The sequence below is a fragment of the Sapajus apella genome, unplaced genomic scaffold (genome assembly GCF_009761245.1).
Source record: "Sapajus apella isolate SASKATOON/1434 unplaced genomic scaffold, GSC_monkey_1.0 scaffold11, whole genome shotgun sequence".
Lineage (NCBI taxonomy): Eukaryota > Metazoa > Chordata > Mammalia > Primates > Cebidae > Sapajus > Sapajus apella.
The window spans coordinates 36,859,367-36,886,572 of NW_022436951.1; the positions used below are offsets into that span (position 1 = coordinate 36,859,367).

Genomic DNA, 27,206 nt, shown 5'->3' on the forward strand with positions numbered 1-27,206 from the left:
GTTCCTTATAAGGGCTGTTATGTTGACTCCATGTGGAAAAACATCCTTCTCCTGGGTTGCCAGATAAACCCATCCACAGTCAATATAAGATAGAAAAAGATAGAGAAGCAAGATTTACAGACTTGGACAAATCTGTTTATTTCACAGGGAAATGCCCCTAATCAAAATAACTCAATGACATGAGTTGAAAAGAGCTGCCCAGAGGCTTCCCTTAGAGAAAAGTTTTGGCACTGCAAGACGGAACCTTCCAGCTCTGACTGAAAGGCAGTATCTATGGCTTTGCGAGTCACTCTCTGGCCCACAAAGTCTGCCCAGCAAGGTCTCCTGGTACTGTGGGGCAGCCAGCCCTGCCACAGGCATCCTGACCCTTCAGTTTACAATGATCTTTGGGTTCACTGCCTGCCCCTGGCACAAGGAATCCTTAATACAAAGAGAGCATCTGCAAATCTCCTGGCACCTGTTTGGTGCTCTCCTGCTCACAACCCGGGTACTATCATGCCACCTGGATTGGGTCAGGACAGAGGTCATGCACAATGATGTCCTTTGCCTTCCTCTTCCCCTGAAATCTTCAACATCGTTCTCAGCTCCATTAGCAGGAGAGAAGCCTTCCCTTCCTCTGCTGGTCAACCTCTCTCCTCTTCACACCTCTATGTAGCTATAGCATCTTGGAGATGTTCAGTGAGGAGCACCCTCTTATTCCTTCTTACTGCAGGTGCCCTTCTGGCCTGTCCCTCAGGGTGACTGCACTTCTGCATGGGACTGACAGTAGCAATTGCCCGGGCAGGGCAGAGGGTCCGCTGCGGGGCTACTCCTGTCTGTGCTCCCACCCACTGTAGTTGACATGCTCTCTTCTCAAGATAGAAAAGACATTCTCACTTCATCGGCCCCATGTCTCCACTGACTTCGCAGCTCTCAGCCTAAGGCCTGCAAGCCATTATCAACATTTGCTTGGTAACCTTGCCCAGTCTTAAATTGGAGGACCTGAGAGTATAAACAGCCGTGGCAAGAATTTGACTGATTACCTTCTTACCTTATAGAGTCAATGAACTATAATCTCACCATCTCTGCACCCTGCTTTCCATTTTGCCAGGAATGACCTCACAGGAAATTACTCATAATCTGCTATAATCTATTTGTAAAATATGAGAGATAAATTAAAATATAGAGAACACATAGGAAATTATTTCTTTCTCCGTCTAGGAGTTCATTAGATGTTTAGTTTCTGTCTTTTAAGAAGGATTTCCTCATCCAATAAAGATATTAACATAATCTCATTACATTTATTGCTCCCAAGAATAAACTAACAGGGGAAGAAAAACTCTCTAGCAGATGCCCAGTGATAGAAGCACCTGCCAAGAAAAGAAACATAAATATTTTCATCACCTTCCCAGGGACAGAAGCAGTTCTAAAAAGCGAGTTGCTATTCTCCCCAAAGTCAAATATTGGAAGAATTTTTGGTGGCTATTTGTTGACAGTTTTTACTGTGATCTCTCATTCTCTATAGAGTTTCCTCAAGGCATATTTTGAAAATCAATTTCTGTGACTAAGAATATAGTTTGTGTGGGCGGGGAGAGGCTCCCTCTCGCCTTGCACCTGATTCGAAAAGGAAAGACTGGGACTCGACTCTAGGAGCTTTTCAACTGTATTCCAAAAGGTCGAAATGTCACATTGCCGGGGATTTAGGAGACAGCTCACATGCCACAATAGAAGCATAGGCTATCCTTGCACAAATGAGGCAGAGTCCCATGTGCTGTCCCAGCTGTATCCCCAAAGAGCATCGTGACTTTGAGATACAAAAGATGCCAAGTGACTGACATCATGTCTACCATCTGGAATCGCGGGGTAACAATATTTGTCACCTACACTCCTCCTGGGGATTTTGGGAGGAATTAACAAGGCAGTGTTTATGTGAGAAGTTTCCTCCATGGCTCAGGACTATGCTACTTAAAATAGAAGAGCTGAGTGCTGCTGCCAAATGTTTGCAGGCACCCAATTGTGCCCTGTCTGCTCTGTTTTCCAGCCCTAACAGATGAGCCATGGTGCTCATCTCTTGGAACCTAGGAGGAGCTGAACCCATTTTCATACGTCTTAATGAGAAGCCATTTGCACAAGATCAAGCATGGTTTGCCTGAGCAGAAACAGTACCAGGATGCAGCAAGTCACCTTCAAAGGGTTTGTGTTCTGAAAAGGGCTGACTGGGCTTGATCATCCCTGTCATGTGCTTGTTTCATACTCTACACCAAAGCTTGGGGCGATAAGAACAGAGAGAAGGAGAAGACTTAGCCCGCACAGTCCCCTGGATGTTGGCAGGCGATCATGATAAGCTCATAGTCTGGATAAGAACAGAGCACTCACAGCTCACAAGGCCTGTTACCCTCTCTTCTACCCTTCCACCAAGACAAGCCTATATTATACAGAAAATCTGAAGGCACCACAAGGAAATAGACTATCCAGCTGTTTGGGAGTTTTGGGGGAGGAAGATACGTTTAATGAAATTACTAGAAAACTCCTTTGGTAGAGAAAGGGTGACTCTGAGTGGGTCAGGGGGCTGGGGTAACAGAGTGGAAATCAATGCATCCTTATCACATGCTGCATGCACAGTGCAGATCCAGAAGAGGCCAAAGGTCATCCACATTCTGCGCTCCGTCCTCAGTGCCACACACTCCGTCACCTTTGGAGAGAAGGAGGATTAGAAATTCTGGGGAGGTGCCATGTCAACTCTGTCCCCCTATTTTTCTAACTGGAGCACATATTTACATCTCCACCCACAGAAATGACCATTTACCAGACAGTGGCTCCTGCTGGGGGAAACCACACAAAACTCGGCACAGAAAGCCAGATGATAATGTGATCCTTCTCTCTGGTCTTATACCGTATCTAATGATGCTGGTGCCTAATTACTGAGAGTGTTCTCAAGGTCATGTGTCATGGATATGTGCAGGAAACCATGTGAATTTTAATTTAATTTAATTTAAATTCACATTGTCTTATACACATCTCATGGAGACCCAGACAGGTGAAGAAATGTGCACAAAGATGTACAGCTTTTGTGAGCTGGGTTTTGGATTCTAAAAAACCAGATGAACCTTTCCAGATTTCCTTTAGGCCAATGAGAAAGTGGCACTCAGATGAAGCTGTTCCCTATGAGATCAAAAACTATAGTGCCTTTCTCCATGGTAAGGTTTTGTTCTCTGCCCAAGTTTCCACGTTGGTTTTGAATATTTGCACTTTACATTTTTGGCTCTTGAATCAACCCCTTGTTCTTATAATCAGATCTGAAAACTGCTCCACCACTCTCTGAGGTCATATTTCCACCAAAGTTGCTAAGCTCTCATTTCCTTAGAGTGCTGGGGTGTGCCGTGTTTATTAACATTACTTCCTCCCTCAAGAAGAACTTTATGATGATCTCTTATCATTTAATTTAGACACTGGCTTCTAGAATTTAATCAAAATCTGTGCCTAGCTTGACTATTCCTTTTAGCTTAGTTATTTTAGGGTCCCAAGATTTTATTTCCTTTCACACTATTTACTCATATAATTCACCCTTTCATTCTTCTTCATTTCTTTCTGTACTTCCAGGCTTCCATTTGTGATCAACATTCTTCTCTGTGAAGAACTTCCACTAGAATTTTTTCGGGGGCTGTAGTCCCAGCTATTCAGGAGGCTGAAGTGAGAGGATTACGTGAGCCCAGGAGTTCAAGGTTGAGGCTTCTGTGAGCTATGTTCTCAACACTTCACTCCAGCCTGGGCAACAGCGCAAGACCTCAACTCAAATGAATGTATTTTAATGAGTATCTTCTGGTAAGTATTTCTCTTCATTTTTGTTTGTATGAACATATATTTATTTTGCCTCATTTTGAAGGGTATGGTCACTTGGTATATTAGTCTAGATTAGGAACATTTTTCTCTAATCAATTTAAAGGTAAAGATGTTATTCTATTACTTCTTGCTTCAAATATTCCTGTTGAAAATCAGTTTTTCCATTGCTCTTTTGAAAGTCATGTGTTTTTTGTTTTTGTTTTGTTGTTTTGGCTTTTCCCTTTTGGTTGTTTGTTATATGCTATATTTTCTTTCTTTACTTTTTTTTTTATAATGTTTTATCTAGATGTTTGTTTTGATTGTTTGTTTCTATTGGTATAGAGACAATCTCCTTCCCTCTCTTTCTCTTTCCATCTTTTTTTTCTTTTCTTTTTGCTGGGAGGATATATTGGTTTATCTCATTATTTCCTCTTGTTTGTTTTTGTGCAGATACTTGAATACGTTGATTAATATGTTACATCAGCTTTAGAAAAATTTTGGTCTGGATCTTTTCAAATAATGCTCTGTCCTATTCATAACCTGCTGTTCTCGGCAGAATCTCAGTTACATTTTTGATAAACATTTTTTTTCACACTTCTAAGCTCTTTACTGTATTTTGTAACCATTTTTCTCTCTTTTACTCAGTCAAATTTTTTTTACTGTACTTTAGGTTCTGGGGTACATGTGCAGATAATGCAAGATTGTTGCATAGGTACATACATGGCAAGGTGGTTTCCTGCCTTCCTCCCCACATTATCCCACCCCTCCCTCCCCACCCCTCACTGTCCCTCCCCTAGTCCCCCCCAACTGACCGCAGTGTGTGATGCTCCCCTCCCTGTGTCCATGTGTTCTAATTGTTCAACACCTGCCTATGAGTGATACCATGTGGTGTTTGATTTTCTGTTCTTGTGTCAGCTTGCTGAGAATGATGGTTTCCAGATTCATTCATGGCCCTATGAAGGACACGAACTCATTGTTTTTTATGGATGCATAGTATTCCATGGTGTATATGTGCCACATTTTCTTTATCCAGTCTATTGTTGATGGACATTTGGGTTGGTTCCAGGTCTTTGCTATTGTAAACAGTGACTCAGTCATTTTTAAATGCCTTTTGTTGTTGTTGTTGTTGGTACCAAATCAGTGATAACAGCTGAATGCAGATACACATGCAGGGTTAGATGTGATTCAATCACACACTCATCTGTTGGTGTATTCGGATGCTGTCTATCTGTTTGTCTGCCAATTTATTTATCTATTGCTGCAAGGAGGTATGGTGCCACTAATGACGTTGTGCTTCTCCTGTGTTTCTGTAAGACCTTACTGTCACCTCCTGCTTTCTTTTTTCTTCACCACTAGGTCTGAATTCTGTCCCCGACTTCTTTGGTAGTAGTTTTTCGTATTTTCCCACCCAGGGTGGGCTTTCTTCCCTAGACTTCCTCTCTCCTCCCTAATTTTCTACACACCCTCACCGATTGCTTCCTCAGGGATGATCCCGAGTTCATATTACAAATCTGACTGTGTACGTGAGGCACATAGTATTCCTAGCTCCTAGTTATGCTAGAGGTGGGTATTATGGGTAGTGGCATTTGCTTTTCTAGTTGAACTGTATTATTTTGTTAGAACATGTGTAAGGAGATTTAAATTTCAATGGCCACCAACATTCTGTGGGCTTTCTTCAGCCAAGTACTCAAGATGGCTATTGGGAATTATTTTGAATGGAAATATCCCTACCTTATTTGCATATAAGTGTTCTTCTTATCATGGATTGCCATTTTTGTTGTTCTGATTAAAACTATGATCTCAAGAGAACATACATATTACTCCTTCCAAACTCCCTACTGAGGACAAGTCACTGGTGCACAACACTTCTGTTTTGTGTGTCAGATGCCACTTTCCATACATACCCAGTAGTTCACATGCTGGTATGTACACTAATCTCAATGTACTGAACAGCTTGTTTAAATGCCAATTCTTGGAATGTATTTCCAGAGATTCTTATTCAGGGAGGCTATTGGAGAACCCAGGCTGTCTGCATTTCTAATGGGCATCCCACATGACCCAACCCAGATGGTGCTGGGTCTGCCCTTCCAAAAGCACTGCTGTAGACTTGCCTCATGGGCCCATACTCAGGAAAGGAGGATGCCAGCTGTGTGGGGTTTGTGTTAGGATGGCAGAATGACCTCATGGCAGTGAGAAGTCAAGGCCTCCAACAGACAGGAGGGCTGGGTACATGAAACAGGAAAACTCAGACTTCCAAGAGAGTTGATCAAAGTAATGCAGACCTCAAGTTCTTGAATAATTAACATCCTTGGAATGTGCTTTGTAAACATTTTTATAATATATCACCTCTTCTTCACATGTCAGAACCAGGTATAATGACCATAAAAGATGAAGGCATTCATGCAGGAGAAACAACAGAAGACAGATTCCTAGGGACTCAAGATTCTAACAGCATTATATCAAGTCTGATAAAATTCTTCTCTGAAGAGGACTGACCTCAAAGCCAGAGATATCCCTGAGCTCTAGGTCAGAAGAGGTTTCCTCTGTGTCTAGAGGACAGAGGAAGGACCTGAGGAGGACATAATATTAGTTTCCTCTCTATTCTGTGGGGATTTTAACTCATTTTGTTTGCAATGGGATAACTCCTTTTATGACCACCTGAGATTGTTACTAAGCTCTAATATCTTAATGATTGCAAATGTTCACCTGGTGGTAGGAAGCACCAGAGGAAAAGAAAATGGATCAGTCATCCTGAGAGACAGAGACCTTTGAGTAAAACCAGACTTCCTTTAAAAAAAAAAAGATAAGATCATGTCTTTCTTCTACTCCAAAGACAAGAAACCCATGTTGATCAAGCAGCTGTTCCGACTTTCCAAACCGCCCACTGTTGCTTGCTTTTGAACATGAGCCAATGCTATCAAGGCAGGATGCCTGAAGCTCCCTGCACACGCTCACCTTCTGTTGGTGTACACTGATGCCCACCTTCTGTTATACACACTGAAGCTCACCTTCTGTTGGGCACACTGACGCTCACCTTCTGTTGGTGTACACACTGATGCCCACCTTCTGTTGTGCACACTGATGCTCACCTTCTGTTGTGCACACTGACGCTCACCTTCTGTTGGTGTACACACTGATGCTCACCTTCTGTTGTGCACACTGACGCTCACCTTCTGTTGGTGTACACATTGACTCCGCTCACCCCTTGGATACTGCCAAGCATTGCGTAAGAAAGGCCAAGGCCTTTGGTTGTAGACCTGGGATAGAATGGCTCAGAAGTTTTGTGATGGTTCCTAAAACCAAGTTTTCCATTGCTTTGAAAAGTCAGTACTACTATCTGGGAGAAACATTATGAAATGTATCTTCATTAGCAGTTGATGGAACCTTCTTCAGATTTCTCTGTTGATGTTTAATGTGAACTGTGCCTGCTGAATCAGCAAGGATCCTTTTAAAGAGAGAACAAAGAATGACGCTCATATTACTTGTGCAAGCTTGAGTAGCTGCCCATGAGCTTCTGTTTATCCATTTATTTTACCAAGAAATTATATTTTATCTATCTCTTAGATGATGGGAACAGGTTTTATTTTAGAGCTGAAGTTTCCAAAGTTTCATGCACAATTTGGAAATCACTTAAATTAGCTTGTATTAAAGTACAGTGTCAACTTTGGTCTCTTCTTTGTCTCTGCCAAGAAATGGTTATTCCTGGGATTTGATTCACTTTCTTTATGAAGGAGCCTTCCTCTAAAACTCAGGGCCAAAGTCCTAGAGCATTGGGAAAATATCAACTATATTTAATTGTGCTACTGTTACTGTTATAGCATAATAGCATTTTAAACAGAAGAGTTAGTTATTCATAGGGTAAAATTTTCAGCACACTGTAAGTATTTCAATAAGCTAATTCCTCTCAGTATCATTATAAGGTTGTATTTTCTTTTTTATTTTCTAAATACATATAAAGGCATTGTGACCCAGAGAGAACAAGAAACTTGACTTCAAATTGGAGATTGCATTTACAACCCTTTTCCTTCTAGTCATTGGAAAAACCTACTCACATCATTGGTTCTTGGAGGACATAGCAGCTCTGAACATTTTCACTGTTCCATGGCCCAACTTGGTCCCAATCTCAGCTATAAAAAGCTGAGAGCAAGCACTATTTGTATGTGATTAACTAGCAATTTTAGCAATGCTGTTTTTCATTTTCAAGGTGCTATAATTAATACCATTCCAGTATATCAATTTTAACTCATATTTCACTCCAAGCAAAAACTTGGCAGCCATGGTAAGGACATAAAAATAAGCCAAAGGATGGGCCTATTTTTAGAATACCAAGGAGTTTTGAAGTAAATTCCAAAATGATTATGTAAAATACACAGCAGCAATCATGGCCACCACATCCTGTGCTTGGGAGATGTATCCTGAGTGCTTGAACTCAGAGTCCACAACCAGTGAAAATAACCCAGGACAACAGAGAAAAACCTGAACTTACTTCCCAGGGACACAATCTTCACAGATAAGAATGGTAGAGCTCCCTGAAAGGCCATGATTACCAGTAGATGCGGCATGTGCAGTAGGCAGGAGCATACCAATTAAGTAATAAGTGATTTACTGAGTCAATTTATATTGTGTTAGATGGAGAAATTGGAGCATGGATAGGTAGAATGAACTACCAAAGGCTACAAAGGGCAGGAAGTGACAGGATGGGATGGAAAACCCTAAAGTGGTCCCTGGCACACGGCAGGCACTGGGACACTCTAATTGAGTGGTCAGATGGAAATGAATAGGGAAGGGTCTGGAGAGACTGACTCAGGCTTGGATGCTCTCTGGAATGCAACAAGACGCTCTCTTCAATGGAGCAGCTGGGAGTAAAGGTAGGTTCTAAGGACAGCCGGGTCTAGTGGAGTCCAGATGCTCTTTGGAAGGGCCCCAAATCTAGACACAACACAACATCAGTACAACCTTCAAGGTAAGTATCCCCTTGGTTTCTTGCCAACACCTGTTTCTAGTCCTTTAAATATGACAAAACTAAAACCAAGCTTAGGAATGAAACAGAAAGAGAAAGAGAGAGAGAGAGAGAGACAAAGAGAGAGAGAATTATCCGTCTGGCTCTTAGGCTCACTCTAGCCAGCTACGTGAGGATTGCTATATACCTGGCTGTCATTCTTAAGTAACCTATACACAGCATATGCTAAAACAGAGAAAAAAATGGGAAAGCAAGGCATTTTCATTTATTAAGCCTAAGCCCTCTTTTCTTCCTGAAAATGTCTTTAATAAAGATTTTTAATAAAAATTGAGATTTTTAAAACCCCCTAAGCACTCTTAAGAAGTAGACATTTCTTTATATCCATGACACAATGTGGCTCACCTACAGAACAGCTCAGCTTCATGTTTCTCTTGGCCAGATGGATTTTATGTAGCATCTGTGGGTAATTCTGTTCGTGGATATCCACCCCTGCATCTGGATAAAGCTTCATTATTAGCAAATTTAGTTACGTGATGACATAGAGACAAGGAGGAAAGGAGGGAAAAGAGGCTATTTTATATCAAACATTTTGAATTTCAATCTTTTTCCAGTGATGATATGTTTGGGTGAGCAAATAAAACTAGATTAAAACCAGCTGGCCAAAGTGAAAAAGACTCTTGAAACTAAACATGAAATGATTTCTTCTTTCAAAGAATAAGATATTATCTTTGAGGCAAGTGAGGCATTTGGTTTAAATTTTCACATCTTACATGTGTGTTCAGATTTCATACAGCTCTTTACTGAAAAACATACTAGAAGGTATTTGTTTTAAATATGAGCATAAGTTTTATCTTCTTGATTTTTGTTCAAAGTATGTCCCTAAACTTCTAAGACATGTCTATCCATTTAAAAAGTTTATTTACACACACACACGCGCACACACACACACACACACACATCATTTATTACATTTAACCAACCTCAGTAGTATTGACATTAGGGATGGATAATTCTCTGTTGGGGGGCTGTCCAGCCATCATAGGATGTCTGTCAGCACCCCTAATCTCTACCCACTAGATACCAGCAGCACCTCCAGTTATGAGAAGCAAAAATGTCTCCAAACATTGCTAAAGGCCCTTGGTTGGAAAAATCAACCTTAGTGGACAGCCCTTGTTCTAAATCAATGTCCCTAATAAGAAATCCTTTAGGTTTGAGAATTAAAAATATAGGCCAGGCATGATGGCTCATACCCGTAATCCCAGCACTTTGGGAGGCCGAGGCAGGTGTATCACAAGGTCAAGAAATTGAGAACATCCTGGCCAACATGGTGAAACCACGTCTCTACTAAAAATACAAAATTAAGCTGGGCGTGGTGGTTCCCACCTGTAGTCCCAGCTACTCTGGAGGCTGAGGCAGGAGAATCACTTGAACCCAGGAGGTGGAGGTTGCAGTGAGGTGAGATCACGCTATTGCACTTCGGCCTGGTGACAGAGCAAGACCCTGTCTCAAAAAAAAAAAAAAATACACACAAACATATATAGTAGTAAGTTCCCCAACTGACTGAACAAAAAATGCCTGAGGGACCAAGGGAACTCCAGAGTAACCTTAAAAACTGAGTTCCTGGCCATGATGGGAGGAGAGGTTAGATACTCCTTGTTATACCTATGCCTCCTGTGGTTTAGATACAACTGACCAGATTAATATTATAATAGAATAAACTCTTCTGTTGCAATAAGATATCACGCTATAAACAAGAACCAAGGCCATGCCAGGTAAGCGTTAAGTCACGCACGCTTACACTTAGAGAATAAGCTGTGTTCTAACTGCACAAGGTTTTTTCCTCTAGCAGCTTAACAAGCACTCACCATGAGATAAATAATGTTGAAGCAATTGCAGCACCCCAACCATCAGACATGGACTAACGTACCCCCACGCTTCTGCTCCACCCACCATAATGACAGCTTTGACGGGACAAGAGACTGATTTCCTAAGTTTCTCTTGATAAGAGACCACCCACCACGGACTGGTTCTGGCCAGTTTACAGAGGCTGCGCACTTGCATGCCTTCACAGCCCAGCTTCACCTTTTGACAGACAGGCCTAATTGTAATACATTTAAATGTCTTCACCCCCAAGATGAACATGAGTGATAGGTAACATGCATGTTTGTTCAATATGCATGTGTCAGGACCCCCTTCATGGATGTTCATAGCTCCTCCTATAATATGTTGAATATGTACGTTTAGCCAATCTATTCAGCATGAAGTACCTGCCCAACCCCTCCTCCTTCAAAGCGCCTGCCTTTTGGGCTCTGCCAGAGGCTGCAATTCCCAACTTCTCCAGACGGTGACTTTGCAGGCTGCAGCTCTTCATAAGACACGAAATCTCCTCTCCTCATCTATGAAGACTGCGGGTTTTTAGTTGACAGATTGAAGTTCTCATTCTACTCTGGGGGAAGCTGAAGGTCACAGCCTGTGTCCCTTGTCCTCAGCTAGTGGCAGAGGCCTCTGCCCATTATTGGGCTTTCTGAAGTATTTATTTTAAATATGAGCATAAGTTTTATCTTCTCATTTTTTTCTAAGTCAATAATAAGTCCCTAAACTTCTAAGATATCTGTATCCATGTAAAAAGGTTTTTCACACACACACACATTTATTACATTTAACCAACCTCGGTAGTGTTGATATTTAGGGCTGGATAATTCTCTGTTATGGGGGCTGTCCAGCCATCATAGGATGTCTGTCAGCACCCCTAATCTCTATCCACTAGATACCAGTAACACCTCCAGTTATGAGAACCAAAAATGTCTCCAAACATTGCTAAAGGCCCATGGTTGCAAAAATCAACCTTAGTGAAGAGCCTTAGTACATGAACTCACGAACTGTATTATTACCGGAACAATTCAGGACCCAGTTCCACATCTGTTTCCTCTACTTCTCCATTCTTAAAAATAAAACTCCAAAAGTCAATATTGTATGAGAAGAAATTTAAAATCAGAAAAAGTAGCCATATTTGAATTGATATAAGCAGTGTTATTCCCAAAGTGGCCCCGATGACGACTCGGGCACAGGGCGGGGGCCTCACGTTTGTTTAAATATGGCTTCACTAGTCCCCACAGCTCTGCCATGCATGTTTTATTGTCCCCAAGTGTCAAAGAGAGAAACCGAGGCTCAGAAGGGGGAATAACTGACTCCAAACAGCACAGATCACAATGGTCTAAGCCAGAATTTGAAGTCACTCAAGCCACGCTCAGGTCTCAAAGCATTTTGCTGAGCATCATGGCCATTGAGCTCCATGACCTGCCCCAAGACCCCAGTCACGGTTGCTGGAGGTTTATAGGCAACACGGGCGCCTCAGCATGGCCCTCAGCTTTAAACCCAAGCTGGGAGCTTAAATCGACACTATTTTCTGTGCATTCATTTCCATGTTCTCCTTCTGGCTTATACTTCTGTTTTCTCTGAAAATGTTGATTTGGTTTAGGAAATACTCTTTCCCCATTAATCTGTCCTCCTTGAAAGATTTTTAAATGCTAAATAGTGGACATGTGGAATTCCTTAAGAGTCTTCTGCAGGCATCTCTGGAACACCCAGTGGCATGAGCTCCCCACCTGGTTCTCCAGTAAAAAGGTAAATGAGGCTGGGTGCAGTGGCTCACTCCTGCAATCCCAGCAATTTGGGAGGCCAAGGCAGGTGAATCACCTGAGGTCAGGAGTTCAAGACCATACTGATCAACATGGAGAAAACTCATCTCTACTAAAAATACAAAATTAGCCAGGCATGGTGGCATACACCTGTAATCCCAGCTACTCAGGAGGTTGAGGTAGGAGAATTGCTTGAACCTGGGAGGTGGAGGTTGCAGTGAGCCAAAATTGCACCACTGCACTCCAGCCTGGGTAATAAGAGCAAAACTCTGTTTCAAAAAAAAAAATGGTAAATAAGCCCAGGTCCACATGTCCAGCCATTGAAGCTGGGACTCAGGAGCAATGGGAGGGTTCAGGAAAAGGTAGGGCTTTCTCATATGCATTTAGTCTGTGGCCACACAGCCTCTCTCTTATCCCATTTTTCCAGCATCTAAGAAAAAAAAGAAGAGAAAAGAAAGCCCACTTTGCTGTTGTTTCCTAGCTTGCTAGACCTGGCACTGTGCCAGGCAGTTCCAAGCACTCTGGTGAAAAATAAACACCCACATAGAAGCATATGGCGCACCCGCCTGTGATGGCTGCAGGCTTTTGTCTTGCCAGTGTCTATACACTGACAGAGAGAGCAGGACAAAGCAGTGTGGGTCTCACAGGACTTTCTCAAAGACTTCGGACAATCATTGTTTTGCTTATGCCCTCTCTTAGATGGTAGGAAAGGCCTGCTGATTCCTGCAGTGTTAGAGAGGGGCGTGTCAATCTCTTACCATTACAGTGGCCCTCAACGTATATTTCAAGGTGTTCTCTCTCATGCTCGCTCTCTCTCTCTCTCTCTCTCTCTCTCTCACACACACACACACACACACACACACACACACACACACACACACACTCTGTCCTTAGCCTTTCTATGTGGAACTTTAAATAAAATGACTAAATAGCAAATAATACAAAACCGACAGAGGTCTTGTACCAAGCCACCCAGGACTAATTGAAAAGGATCAATGCAGGTCTTCCAAAATGATAAGGTGGGCCCAGAGCCACAGCTCCTGTGGTCCTGAGAGCTGGGAGGGAGGTTGGCCATAAACCCCTTCCCATAGGAAAGTCACCCTAATATCCTCTCTGAACAGCCTTGGCAGGACCTGAGGAAGTTCTGTGTCTCCAATAACAGAGTTAACAAGATGACAGAAACTCCTCGCTGGAAATTTACTTTCATTTGAAGCCCTTAATATTCCTATTAAAACTTTTAATTCTTTTGATCAAGAGCAAAAAAAAAAAAAAAGAAAAAACAAAAAAAAACCAATGTCTTTTGTTTAGGTGCATGAACTGAAAATGAGAGAGTGGGGCAAATGTCAAGTCCAGAACCAACTCTTCTGATGTCTAAAACAACCGTCATCATTCCCAAAAATCTGGAGATAACCCTAAATCCAAGGTTCAAATTTAAAAATTGGAGTTTAAAAAGTATTTCCTCTTCACCATTCACCAAAGTATCAAGGTGAAATCTCTTCTTACATTTTTTTTTTTACATATAATGGCAAAGCCAGGGTGGCAAATGTGGGTGGGTGGAAAACAGAATGGGGAATTAAAAATAAAGAGTGACAAAATTGGAAATAGATCTAAGTTTAATTCAGGAAAAGAGTTCAATTCATACACACACTTCCAAGTACTTCTAATTTTACACTTTCTTCACCACAAAGTAAAGCTCCTAGGGTCCCCCAAGCATTATTAGACGGAAATATTTGTACAATCCTGGGGAAGTCACCTCGGCCTATCCTCTAATTGCCCTAGAAGTGCTTCTCAAGGCTTGCTCACCACTCAGTGGAACTTCCTGAACAGAGAAACTTAAAATGATGATAAATAGTTGGCATAGTGGGAGAGGAGGCCTTTGATGTGAAACAAGTTTCAAAAAAAGTGTGTGTAACATCTCTGTCCTCCCTCTGATGGATTAAGGTTCTGTGTTACCAATGTCATCCACACTTGACACCTGAAATATCCTATTTGGAGCTACAAAGCTTTCCTGTAGCTATCACTTGTTCTACCATAAATTCCTACCTGAGAAGCCCAGTGCTGCACATCAGCTGCACAGCAGCCTTCAATCTACCAAATACTGAGTTTCTGGAACATTTGTTCTGTTAGCTGTTGCTTGTGTGCTACTCTCTTTCTATCTGCCCTGATCCCATCCCCAATCCCTTTATTCTCAAATAGTCTTAATTTATACTTCTAAGGAACAGGAGTAGGAATTTCCCTGCTTCTCCCACATGTTAAATTCATTTTTATTTCCATTTTCCTTTCCCTCATTTCCTTTCTCTTTTTCCAAAGAAAGAACAGTGCATCACTTTTCTATGTTGAGTTCAACTTTATGGGACTTAATCCAGCCAATTATTCTTTCTTTTAGTGTTCTTCATTTTCTCTCTCTATGGAATTGACTCTCTTAGTTGGCAAAATTAAAAAAAAAAAAAAAGAACTTATCTCATCTTTGCCATAGTTCTAGAGTTTTATCTGAAATAATGTTCTCACCAATTTAAAAACCTTTCCTCAACCATATTCCAGCTGATGCTCATCTTCATCTTTACATTTATTTACTGTAAAGAACACTGGGTCACTGAGGATCCAGTGGAGAAAACAGAAAGCATGCCAGTTATTTTAATGGTAAGAATTAAGTATAGGGAATTGATTGACTAGGAATTAGAGGGTTGAAAAGATGTAGAGACACAGAGGTGGTGGCTGCAGAATCAGTGAGCCTCCTAGGACTGAGGACACAATGGGAAGAGGCTGGATTTGTTAGAACATAAAATGTGGGCAAGAGGCCCTGCAGAGCTGAGACCCAGGTCTCTGAGGAAAGGGGGTTGCTCTGTAAATGCTGGTGCCACAGAAATTTGGAAGGGACCCCATGAGGCTCAGGTTATGGGAAAAACTGAACACTGGGATCAACCCATGCTGAGAGTAGGTCATTGAAGCTGATGGGAAACATAAACAAAAGGAAGGAGTGAGTAGTCCCTTCTCCCCCTCCAGCCTTCCCACCTGTCTCTTGTCCTGTGGGTGGAGCCTGACCAGGAGCATTATGGCAAAAAAAAAATGTCATTTGCAGAGTATAGAACCTGAGCAGAGCAGCTTCACTACAGCCAATTCTTAAGCCACTGCTCAGCATCTCTATGCATCTCTCAGCGTACATGTGAAACACGGTAAGCAACATGAACCACTTCATGTCTTCCCCTAACATAAAAGAGAGGACAAGAATTCTTTGACCCAAAAGTCCTCAAAATGGAAAAAGTAAAAGATCATCTTGAAGGTCTAGGAAATAATGATGAGTAGAATATCACAGATAAAAATATAATAACAAACAAAGGTAACCATGCAGCTTTAGGATCCAGCCTGTTGTGTTTTCTTTTTTAGCTAAAATCTCAAGGACTTCACATTCTGCAAAGATAGAATGTTCTGGATGACATTCTAGAGCAGTGGCAAATGTAAGCATCAATCCGAAAGACATATCATGCAATCTCAATAGAGCATGAAGAGGAAGTGTCTGCTAAAAGAAAAGAAGTTCTGAAGGAAAAACAATTTAACCCATTTGGAGACCTCTTGTGGGGAGAGGGTGTGGTGAAGGTGGATAAGGCTCCGACACTGCCCTAAATGCTGTGTCCTTGTAGAAAAGTGCATGACAATGAATCCAACTCCCTGCTCATGGGCTCTGCAGCATCCTCCTTCATTCCTCCTCTTACTAGAAAAGTCCTGGGAATCATTTAGCAAGGATAATTGCTCATAGGGGCAAAACAGTGATTTAGAACAAACATCAGAAGACACTGTGAGGACAACAGTGATGCCACCAAAATGTCTGCCTGGGGAAATTGTGAGAGATCTTCTTCCACAGGCATTAAAGCAACGGCAGAACAAACACAAGCTGTGCCAAGTCAGACAAAGCCTGGCCTCAGGCATGGCATCCAAATGAGCGCTCTTGGCCATTTCAAGGCTAGGCTCCAGACAAAGGTCATGCTTTCAAATGAACAAATCATGTGGAGTCATTTGTTGGAGTTTCCTCCGTCCTGAATCTAAACAGTATGAGGCCAGCCCTCTCACACTGCACCCTTCACCAACAGGGCACAGAGAGGCCAGAAGTGGATTGGCAAAGAGTTCTACAAGGCGAGTCATTCTTGGTTCTCGAAGAAAGTGATCTCCTATTCCTCCCGTTTTTACAGACGTGATTGGGAACGCCACATCATTGCTACATAGGCTCAGGAAATGAACACAGGGTTCATTATTATTTGTTATTAAAGGGAGTTCCATGAAGATTAATGTGTCTGTGCACACAGTTAAGTCAAAGCAGGTCTAGGAGTTAGGCCAAGGTCTAGACAAACCTGCCCTTGCACCACACAAATCTGCCCACATACCGGCATGCACACAGCAGTGTAGACATATGCACACTCACACATGCAAGCACAGGGACAGGAATACAAACAGACATGCACATCCCCACGTACTCACAACTCACAATGCATGCACGTATGTGTCACACATGCATGCACACATATATATACCACACATGCAGGCACATGTATGCAGAAATGCATTCTCATCACTCATCCAAGTGAGCACACGAAGCTCACACCTGTGTACACATACAGCCCCTAATATGCTTTAGTATGCCAGTTGGTTTAAATGACCAGGAGGCAGGGGCACCTACAGTTTCCTCTCATGTACCTGAGGAGCTCTGTGCACCCCTCTGGCCCTGCACTGCCACAGGGCACTCGCGTCCCCTTACAGGTCTGTCTCCTGACCAGCCTGTGTGGCCCTGGAGGGCAGGGCCTGCCTTTACCTCTGCACCCGCAGCTGTGGCCAAGGCTATTCTTGTAGAGCTGTCCTGTGTTGAAGACCCCCTGCAGGTGAATATCACCAGACCCCTGGAGCTCCTTTTCTTTTCAAGAAAGCACATAAAAGCAGCTCAACAGCTGCTCCTGTGCAGAATGTAGGAGGTTGAAGCACCCCAGGGCTTCATCCGCAGCAACTAAAAAAGACAGGCCCACTTGTTTTTATTTTTGTTTTTGTTTTGACACGGAGTCTTGCTCTGTTGCCCAGGCTGGAATGCAATGATCTCGACTCACGGCAACTTTCAACTCCTGGGTTCAAACCATTCTCCTGCCTCCGCCGCCCAAGTAGCTGGGACTACACTCATGCACAACCACACCCAGCTAATTTTTGTGTTTTAGTAGAGACGGGGTTTCATCATGTTGGCCAGGATGCTCTAGATCTCTCGACCTCATGATCCACCTGCTTCAGCCTCCAAAAGTGCTGGGATTACAGGTGTGAGCCACCAAGCCCAGCCAAACCAAGTTTTAAAAATTATATTTACAGAGCTAAGAGAACTGAGTTGGTTTAAATGTCCAGTATCTGTTAAGAGGGAGAGACATGAGCTTTTTAAAAAGAGACAAGAGTTTTTTTTGTTTGTTTGTTTGTTTGTTTTTTGAGACGGAGTTTCGCTCTTGTTACCCAGGCTGGAGTGCAATGGCGCGATCTCGGCTCACCGCAACCTCCGCCTCCTGGGTTCAGGCAATTCTCCTGCCTCAGCCTCCTGAGTCGCTGGGATTACAGGCACGCGCCACCATGCCCAGCTAATGTTTTTTGTATTTTTAGTAGAGATGGGGTTTCACCATGTTGACCAGAATGGTCTCGATCTCTTGACCTCGTGATCCACCCGCCTCGGCCTCCCACAGTGCTGGGATTACAGGCTTGAGCCACCGCGCCCGGCCAAGAGTTTTTTAAAAACTGAGGAAATGCCCTTCTCCAAGTCTGACTGGCTTTTTTTTTTAACCTCACCTGCTAGGTAAGGTAGAACTTCCTGAGCTGTTGCCTCTAAACCTCACTCCCATGCAAGGTTCAGTCACTGCTCTTGGGTGCATGTTCTGACCTGCAGAAATCTCTGTGTTGCTTTGGATGGCCTCGCTGTTTCCTTCCTCTGGCTGCTCCCTGCCATGGTGCAAAGATTTATTCAGCTTGCCTAGTCTCCCTTGATATTGAGGACACCAGATGCCTGATGGGACCTCAGAGTCAACACCATAATAAAATATATCATTGTTGTCCCTGAAGCAAAGCACATTCAAGCCCCAGATTCCACCAGCATCTAGGGCTGAGGTCAGCCAAGGATGCTAAGTGATTTCACCTTTGCTCTCTCCCTCTCTGCAATGTTTGCATTTATTGGGCGCTTCTGGGGCCTCAAGAATGTCTCTGCTGAGGCCCTGGATCATTTTAATCAGTGCGCTAAGTGACAATTCCTGTGGCGGCGGCCCACATTGCAACAACCTGCCACATCAACTGCAATGGAAGATGCCCGGCTAGAAATGTGCAACTCAGCCTCATGAATTTTCTGTACAGAAAATGTTGCCTTACACACCCATCCTTACACGACAAGTTTGTCTTCATGCTCTGTCATGGCTGCTTAGGAGAGGGCAGCAGAAGGAGAGGAGAGGAGGGAGCTTGCAGGGAATGTATTCCCACAGCTTGGGAGAGCTGAAACTTTATTTGAAATATACAACACTGGAATATTCCATTTTCATTGTCATCACAAAGACTTGTACTCATGACACCAAGATTATATTTGCTCATAATCAGAAAACACTTGACAGGCAGAATGCAATAAATATTCAGAAAGAGACGATGGGGTCCCGGAGTGGATCTCCTGTGCACATCTGCGCCTCTATGTATGCTAGAATAAGGTACTACGTTGCAACAAAGGATAAGTCGACCACACTGCTGGGAGAAAATAGTTCCAGGGTCCAGGTTGCGGAGTGCTAATGGATCCCTGAAAGGCCATGAGTGTCTGTGCAAGCTCACCCAGCTCTGTAATCACACCTTCTGATGGGCATAAAGAATGAGAGTGAGAATGAATGAAGTCGTCACAGAATTGGTGTCTGTGGGAAAATTCACACTTGACCTGAAAACCACGACTCTAAAGTAATCACAGTGAAGCATGTGTTCGACTGTCCTAGAGAGCCAGAGGAAGGCCGGGCTCCGTTGGAGTGGTGAGGGCCAGGAGTCGGCTCACAGGCTTACGGTCAGCTGCCGGGAAATCTGCAGAAGCAGCATCGTGAGGGCTCCATCTTCATGGTCAAGTCACCTCCCAAAGGCCCCTCCTCTTATCACCTTGTGGGGATGACTTCAACAAATGGATTCCAGTGGACAAAAACAGGTAGACTGCTGACCTATCCTTGGAAGTGACGTAGCATCACTCATGCTGCCTCTATTGGCTACAAGTGAGTCTCTAAGACCAGCCCAGATTTGAGGTTTGGTCAAGGAAATCAGCCCAGTTCATGATAAAGGTGAGGAGAGGGGCAAAGTCACCGCAGAAGAGCACATGGAATGGGAAATAGCTTTGCAGCCATTCTTGGGAGATTCGATCTATCAAAATGTGAAATAATCAGCCTGTTAAAACGTGAAATAATGGTAGCATAAAATTGTTTAAATAGGGTTTTTACACAATGACTATTTCAAGTGTGTGTGTGTGTGTGTGTGTGTGTGTGCATGAACACATGCGTTTAGGTATAATTATTTATAATCTATTTGAAACCTACTGTGGCAGATGCAGTGACTGGGCACCAAATGGCATGTGCTTTAGCACATTTCCCAGCCCTCTGCCAGGTGCCCTGACCATGAAACCATTTCTGGCGGGTAAGATATGAGCAAAAGTGACTGTGTTCAATTCAGGTTGATGCATTTGAGAGCATTGCACAGAACTCCAGGTCTCTTTTCTCCTGCTGCAGCTGTTTTTTCGACATGTGCACCTAGAAATTAGTAGATACTAATTCAACAGCTGACCCCCACACTCTTTCCACCTCACCATCTCACTGTTTTGCACAGTGAATGCTGTGTGAGCAAGACATCAAGTCCCACGGAATTAAACCAGTGCAACTCGAGGATTTATCTGTTCCACAGCAGAGGATTCCGTGACTATAATAACATAAATACTGTGCAAAGGGGGTGAACTCCTGCTGAAATAAAACCCAAAACATATGGCATCGATTCAATGATAGAGTGTGGCAAGCGGACTGATTTCAGAAGCTAAACCAATGCAGATCCATATTGTAAAATGACAAAGCAGTAGTGTGTCCTGGTTATTTCTGGGATTCAGGAAGGTATTGCAAGACAGACAGATGAGCAGAAAGCACTGGCCAGCCTGCAAGCACAGACAAGCGAGCACAGAGAGGCCAAAACATGAAGCCCTTCGTGCTGGACAACCTGATTATTTCTAGACCCCAAATAACACATGGGATGTTAAAAGACTTGGAGTGATGGAAATCTTATACAACCTCAAAGAAGCCAGCACTAAGGAAAGAGAGATTTCTGAGGATGATAAAGAAATGTAACACACCTGAGAACTCTGTCTTGCCAAGAATCTCCTCCTTGACCAAACTTTAGTCAAACTCCTCTTAGCCCCCTTGTCCTGGGTCTCCTGAGTCAAGATTTAGCAAGAATTTTGATAGGCCAGGTTAGCAAAATGCCCCCACTGTTCATATCTAATCAATATCCTCTTCCCCTACACTGGTATCTCATCAGTTCCTCTTAGTAATTTCTATCCACGAGTCCCTCACTCTGATACTTGGCTATAAACCCCCAGCTGTCCTTGCTGCATTCAAGCTTGAATTCACCCTCTCTCCTCTACGGCAATAGTCTTGACCCCATTGCAATTGTTTTGAATGAAGTTATTTTTTTTTCTGTTACACTCTGTCTGATGCAGTTTTCTTTGACAGTCTAGAAAGGAATAGTGTTTATTTTCACTCACAGTTTTTCAAGCTGTTCAGGAAGTGTGGTGGCATCATCTGCTTCTGGTGAGGGCAGCTCTTGAGGAGCTTACAATTATGGTAGAAGATGAAGAGGAGCAGTCAGTATATCACATAGTGAGAGAGGGTGCCAAAGAGAATGAGAAGATCCCAGATTCTCTTAAACAATCAGATCTCATGTGAACTAAGTGAGAACTCACTTATCACCAAGAACATGGCGCTGTACCTTTCGTGAGAGATCCGTCTCCATGATCCAATCACCTCCCACCAGGTTCCACCTGAACACTGGGAATCACATTTCAACATGAGATTAAGAGGAAACAAGCATCCAAACCATATCACTGACCTAAACAAGCATATAAAACTTGAGGTCCAACATTTTGTAAGCAGAAAGTTACCTGACAAAGCTACATAACTCTCAAAAAAGCTATGACCTCCTCTAAGGCTATAGAGGTCAGAGGACATCCTAAGGAGAGTTGTAGCTATAACAAGAGGACTCCAAAATGACTTGGTCAAACCATGACTTGCTAGAGAAAATGTTGAATAAGTTAATACTCAGATTTGTGATTTTGACAGTGCTTTTTTGGTCAACTCCAGCTGGAAGTCAAAAGGTAGGGAGTACAGATGACACAGCCTATGTGCGGCCCTTCCTTTCTCTAGCTTGGCTAATGAGTTGAAGCAAAATGAAATGTGACTATGTTGAACAAAACATTTGAGAACAGGCATAGGACCCTCAAGCTGCAGCAAATGAGAATGATAAGACGCTGTCACTTTTGTAAGCATTGTTCTCTGAGTTATGTGGAGTAGAACATCCTGCCATCATGTATTGGATATGTAACTTTGGTAGAAATAAACTATTGTTACACTGTCTGAGATTTCATAGTTAATTTGCTCCTGTAGCACTTTACCTAAACAAATATATATTTCTCTACATATATATTTATTTCTACATATGCAAATTTAAAAGTTAATTATATACAAATTCATTGATCATTATATTTCTGGAATGTTATCATGCTACCAATTGGAGTGTGTGTGTGTGTGTGTGTGTGTGTGTGTGTGTGTGTGTGTGTGTTGGGATATAGGAGGGAGGTAGACTGCAGATTTAGATTATCCTCGGAACAAGCTTTCCCTAGAACCTGATACTCAGCGCTACTCAAGTACTGTGATCACAAAATAATAAGTGGAAATGAAGTCATGAAAGAGATGGGTTATAAAAGATATCATACAGGAAATACATTTCTTGATCATCGGAATACATCTACAAGCTCATCTTGCCTCTACACTCAAAGTGTATTGCATGCAGTCCTCTAAAGCAGGTGCTCCCTGAGGGCCCAGAGAGCCAGTCTTCTCCCTCTGGACCCCATCCTACTCACCCACCCTCTGATTAATTCAGCAAATTATGCTCTTAGCACCTTCCATATGGCAGGCAGTCTGCTGGGTAACAGGAACCCAATGGTGAGTCAAATCCAGCACAACCATTGCCTGTGAAGCCTAAGCCTAGGAGCAAAGATAGGCCTAAATCAAATGCTCACTGAAGGTCTCAGTACACTGCTGACAAGTGTTTCTGGAATGGGGCTGAAAGGTGGGTGCGGGAGGGGGAGCAGAGCCTGCCAGGTCCTGTGGGTGGGGTGACCGTTTGTCCCAGCCGGAAAGGGAAGGTCCTGACTCTGCTCTGCGTTCCCATTTGATTCAGTGTTTGTCTCAGATTTTCTCCATTCTTAGCAAAGTATCTTTATTACAAATTGCACCAAAAAAAAAAAAAGCAAAATGAGTTCAGTAGTGCCCTTTTTCATAGTTCCAGCTAAGGGCATGATCTTGTCTAATAGCACATGAGTTTGCATGACCTTGCTTAAATGACAGCATACAGGGCATTTGCTGATAAAAGAAATGCTTAGACAACAGCAGCTAGAAGTAGCTAAGTCCATTTCTCTCAAGTAATAGTGGGAACGTTTTTAATTCAGCTGCCCCTGTCGTCTATTGATTTACCAGCAAATTTTGCCACAATACTTGCTGAAGTCTGAAAAATACAGTGTATCATCAGGCTACAATCAGCAAGGTTAGTGGCAAACGTGGGAAAGCACAGACTTGAAATGGAGGAAATACATGCAGGATAGTATGACTCAGAGCATCTGAATGCTTTTGCTACTGCAGCTCCCAAATATATTATTTTGTAAAAATTAAAATTTTTAGTTATTTGACATATTTTTGTTAAACACATTCAGCAGCAATGAGTAATAAATGAAAGTACATGTTTAATGAAAAGTTATTTCTATTTTTCAAGAATGGTGGTCATAAGTGTGTAACATGAACAAGATATCAATCAACCTTTACCATCCATCCACCAAGCACACATAGGACATTGTGATATCACAGAGCTCACTCAAGTCAAAAGACACAAACCTTCTGTGGAAATATCAGTGATTTTTAATGAGATGATGGCTGAAGGTGAAAATATAACACAAGTAGCCGCAGAAGGTAAAGCTGCTTTCCATTCCGAATAGTTTGACTTTGAATGAAATGACTATTTTCTAAATTATAGTTGCTTATTTTCAATTTCAAGGTTTCTTGTGCATGCATAAATAATGAAGAAATATCAATTAATAAAAGGCGACATAACAGAAAATCTTTGCTTTTGCAAACAGACGATGCAAATCAACGCCACCAGTTGCTTCAAATAGAAAACCAGATCATTATAACGGTTGAATACTTTGTGTAATTAATGGATCCAAAGTAAAGCTTTTGGAAGCTTATTTTAACGAAGGTGGAGAAACAGTTTTGTTAATTTCACTACTGTTAAATTCCACATTGAGCATAGAATTATTTGTTTTGTGTAATGATGTGAACACAAATTTTGGTGGAACAAAATATCATGGCAAAACTAATATGCTTGCTGAATTAAAAATCTGTGAATCAGAATCTTACTTGGAATTTGTTATGGTACTTTGTAATTCTTGGTTACATTCAAACCAGCTGAGGTATTCTACTAGTCAAAATGGAAACTCTATTCTTTTATGTACAAATGTTTAACATATGGCCAGGCACAGAATAACTGAACCACAGTTTTTTGGCTGAAAATGATGTTACACGCAAAAGGGTATTGGTATAACAAACAGTGCTGGGACAACTGTGTATTCTTAGATGTGAAAACAAACCTCAGCCTCTATATGATGCTGTATAAAAAAGTTAACTCAAGACAGCTTGTAGACCTGAATGGAAGCTGAAGCCATAAAACTTCTAGAGCAAAATATGCATTTTCATCTTCAACATAACTCTTAGGACACTAAAGCACTACCCAGAAAAAAAAAAGTGAAATGATAAATTGAACTTCAGCAAAACTATAAACTTAGGATCTTCAGAAGACATAGCTAAGTAAACGAGAAGGCAAGCGACACAGGCAGAGGGAAATATTTACAGTATGTATATCTGACAAAGAACATGTATTCAGGGATGAAAATCCAACAAATGAATAGTAAAATCTATTTAATCTTAAAAAGAGGCAAAATATTTGAAGGACAACTCATAAGAGAAAGTACGTGCTGACCAAAAAACCATAGGAGGGAGCTCAACAGTCATAGGTTAGCAGGGAGATGCATGTTAGAATCACAGTGAAAAATCACCTTACACCCACTGCAATGGCTGCCATTAACATGACTGGCAACATCAACTGTCCCCAAGAATTTGGAACAACTGGATTTCTCATACTTTTCTGGTGAGAATGCAAAATATAGGACAGTCACTTTGAAAAAGTGATTGGTCGTTTCTCATAAGGTTATGTATACTTTCACCATCCACTTAGCAACCTGAGGCCCATATGGGAGACATACCTACCTACCTGGCAGGGGAGATACCATGATCATGAAGGTGCTTTTCCCAGGGCGAGCCTTATCCATTGCACTCCAGATGTGCAGGCCCCTGAGACTTCCCCAGTGAGAAACTTGACTGCATAATTTGTGGTAGTGGGGGACTGCATTCCTGTTCTCCCCCGATCTGGCTTGTCTAAAAAGACATACTTTGTGGCCAGCCCGGTAGCTCACACCGATAATCCCAGTACTTTGGGAGGCCAAGGTGGGTGGATCACTTGAGGTCAGTAGTTTGAGACCAGCCTGGCCTACATGGTGAAACCCCATCTCTACTAAAAATACAAAAATTAGCTGGGTGTGGTGGCACATGCCTGTAATCCCAGCCACCTGGGAGGCAGAGGCGGGAGAATCACTTGAGTGCAGGAGGCGGAGGTTGTAGTGAGCCAAGATAGCACCATTGCACGCCAGCCTGGGCGAGACTCTGTTTCAAAACAAACAAACAAACAAACAAAAAAAAGAAATGAAAAGAAATGAAAGGGTACAACCAGAAATGATTGTAAAATAATATTCATAGCAGTTTTATTGACTGTAGCCCAAAACTGGAACCCCTCCAATGTCCACCAACAGGAGATTAGGTTAAACATTATGCTAAGGAAATGAACCCAGACATGAAAGAATATATAATTATGATTTATTATTTCATTGATATGAAGTTCAATATCAGGGAAAATTAATTTATGCTGATAGACATCAGAACAGCAGCTGTCTCTGGAAGTAGAGGCAGGACTAACGAGAGTGTAACACAGGGAACTTTCTGAGAAGAGGGAAGACTCTGTCCAAGTGGGCTGCTGGTTACACAGGTGTCTGTATCTTTGCCAAATCTCATCAAATGTATGCTTATGACTTGTACAATTTAAGTCATATCTCAACAAGAAAGCAAAAATAGATCAATATATGAAATGAGATTTACTGGTTTTCTATTTTCAGTGTAATAAATTTTCACAATTTAATGGCTTAAAACAAAACAAATTTATTCTCTTACAGTTTCAGAGATTAGAAGTCCAAAATGGGCATTCCTGGCTAGAAATCAAGGCGATGTCAGGACTTGCTTCCTTTCTGGAGGCTTTAGAAGAGAAAATGTTTTCTTATTTTCCTAGCTTTCAGACATTGCCTGTACTTCCTGGCTACCAGCATTCTTATCTTCAAAGCCAGTCACAGCCAGTCAAGTCTTTTTCGTGGGGCATTACCGCATCTCTGACTTTCCCTAAGTCTTCCATCTTTAAAGACATTTGTGATTACACTAGGTTCCCAAGATGATCCTGGATAATCTCCCTTTTAAAGTCAGCTGATTAGCAATTTCTTCTGCTACCCTAACTCCTCTTTCCACGTAACATATTCACAGGTTCCAGAGATTAGGACACGAACATCCTTGGGGACAGTATTCTGCCCACCATGCGGCGATTGAGGTGAAATAGGGTACACCATCACAGGAGTTTTGCCCACAAGGGGTATACGCTGGGAAGAGACTCAAAAATAACACTAAATCTTTACCTAAGTTGTGCTTATCTGAGTATGTTACCCTTAAAAGTTAATTAAGATTAAGCTGCTTAGATAAAAAATATGAACTTTAAGTACAGCGTATGTCAATAACAATTTTTCAAAACAAAGACGCCTGTGATCACTATATTTGTAAGTCAGTGAGTATCCTGAGAAAAGATTGAATGTTTTGAAGTCCTCTGAATAATATTGAAAAACTCTAAATCGAATTATTCAGTGAGGAGGACAAGAAAACCTCAGCTTTGGAAGTTTTTGGCAAATTTTAATTATCTAAAACAAAGCTAGCAAATAGAAAGATAATGAAATTTGCCCCTCAAGAGCTATTAAGCAACGAAACAAATTAAAAGATGAGAGATTATATGGAGCTTAGAATATAATTTTGAAGTTTTATGTCTCAGCTTTTGTGAAGGATTTTAGTGGAATTTTAATTATGTAAGTATATATTTGGCACCAGAATAGGGTAAATTGAGGAGACCATGATTTTCAAAATCAAAATTTCCCTCTCCTTAAAAAGTTTCCCTTGCTGCTTTCTAGTTAGTCCTGTTTCCACCTCCAGAGACAGCCACTGTTCTGATTTCTATCACCATAAATTAGCTTTGCCTGATATTGAACTTCATATAAATGAAATAATAAATCATAAGTATGTATTCTTTGATGTCTGGCTTTGTTTGCTTAGCATAATGTTTCATCCAGT

General features: G+C 42.0%; 1 non-coding gene across 1 annotated transcript; it reads left to right on the forward strand.

Annotated features, from left to right (window-relative positions):
• Positions 1 to 24,979: 24,979 nt before the first annotated feature.
• On the forward strand, positions 24,980 to 25,140 carry LOC116552454. Its single transcript, XR_004269388.1, has one exon. It is a non-coding gene; the product is annotated as a U1 spliceosomal RNA (small nuclear RNA).
• The last annotated feature ends 2,066 nt before the right edge of the window (positions 25,141 to 27,206 follow it).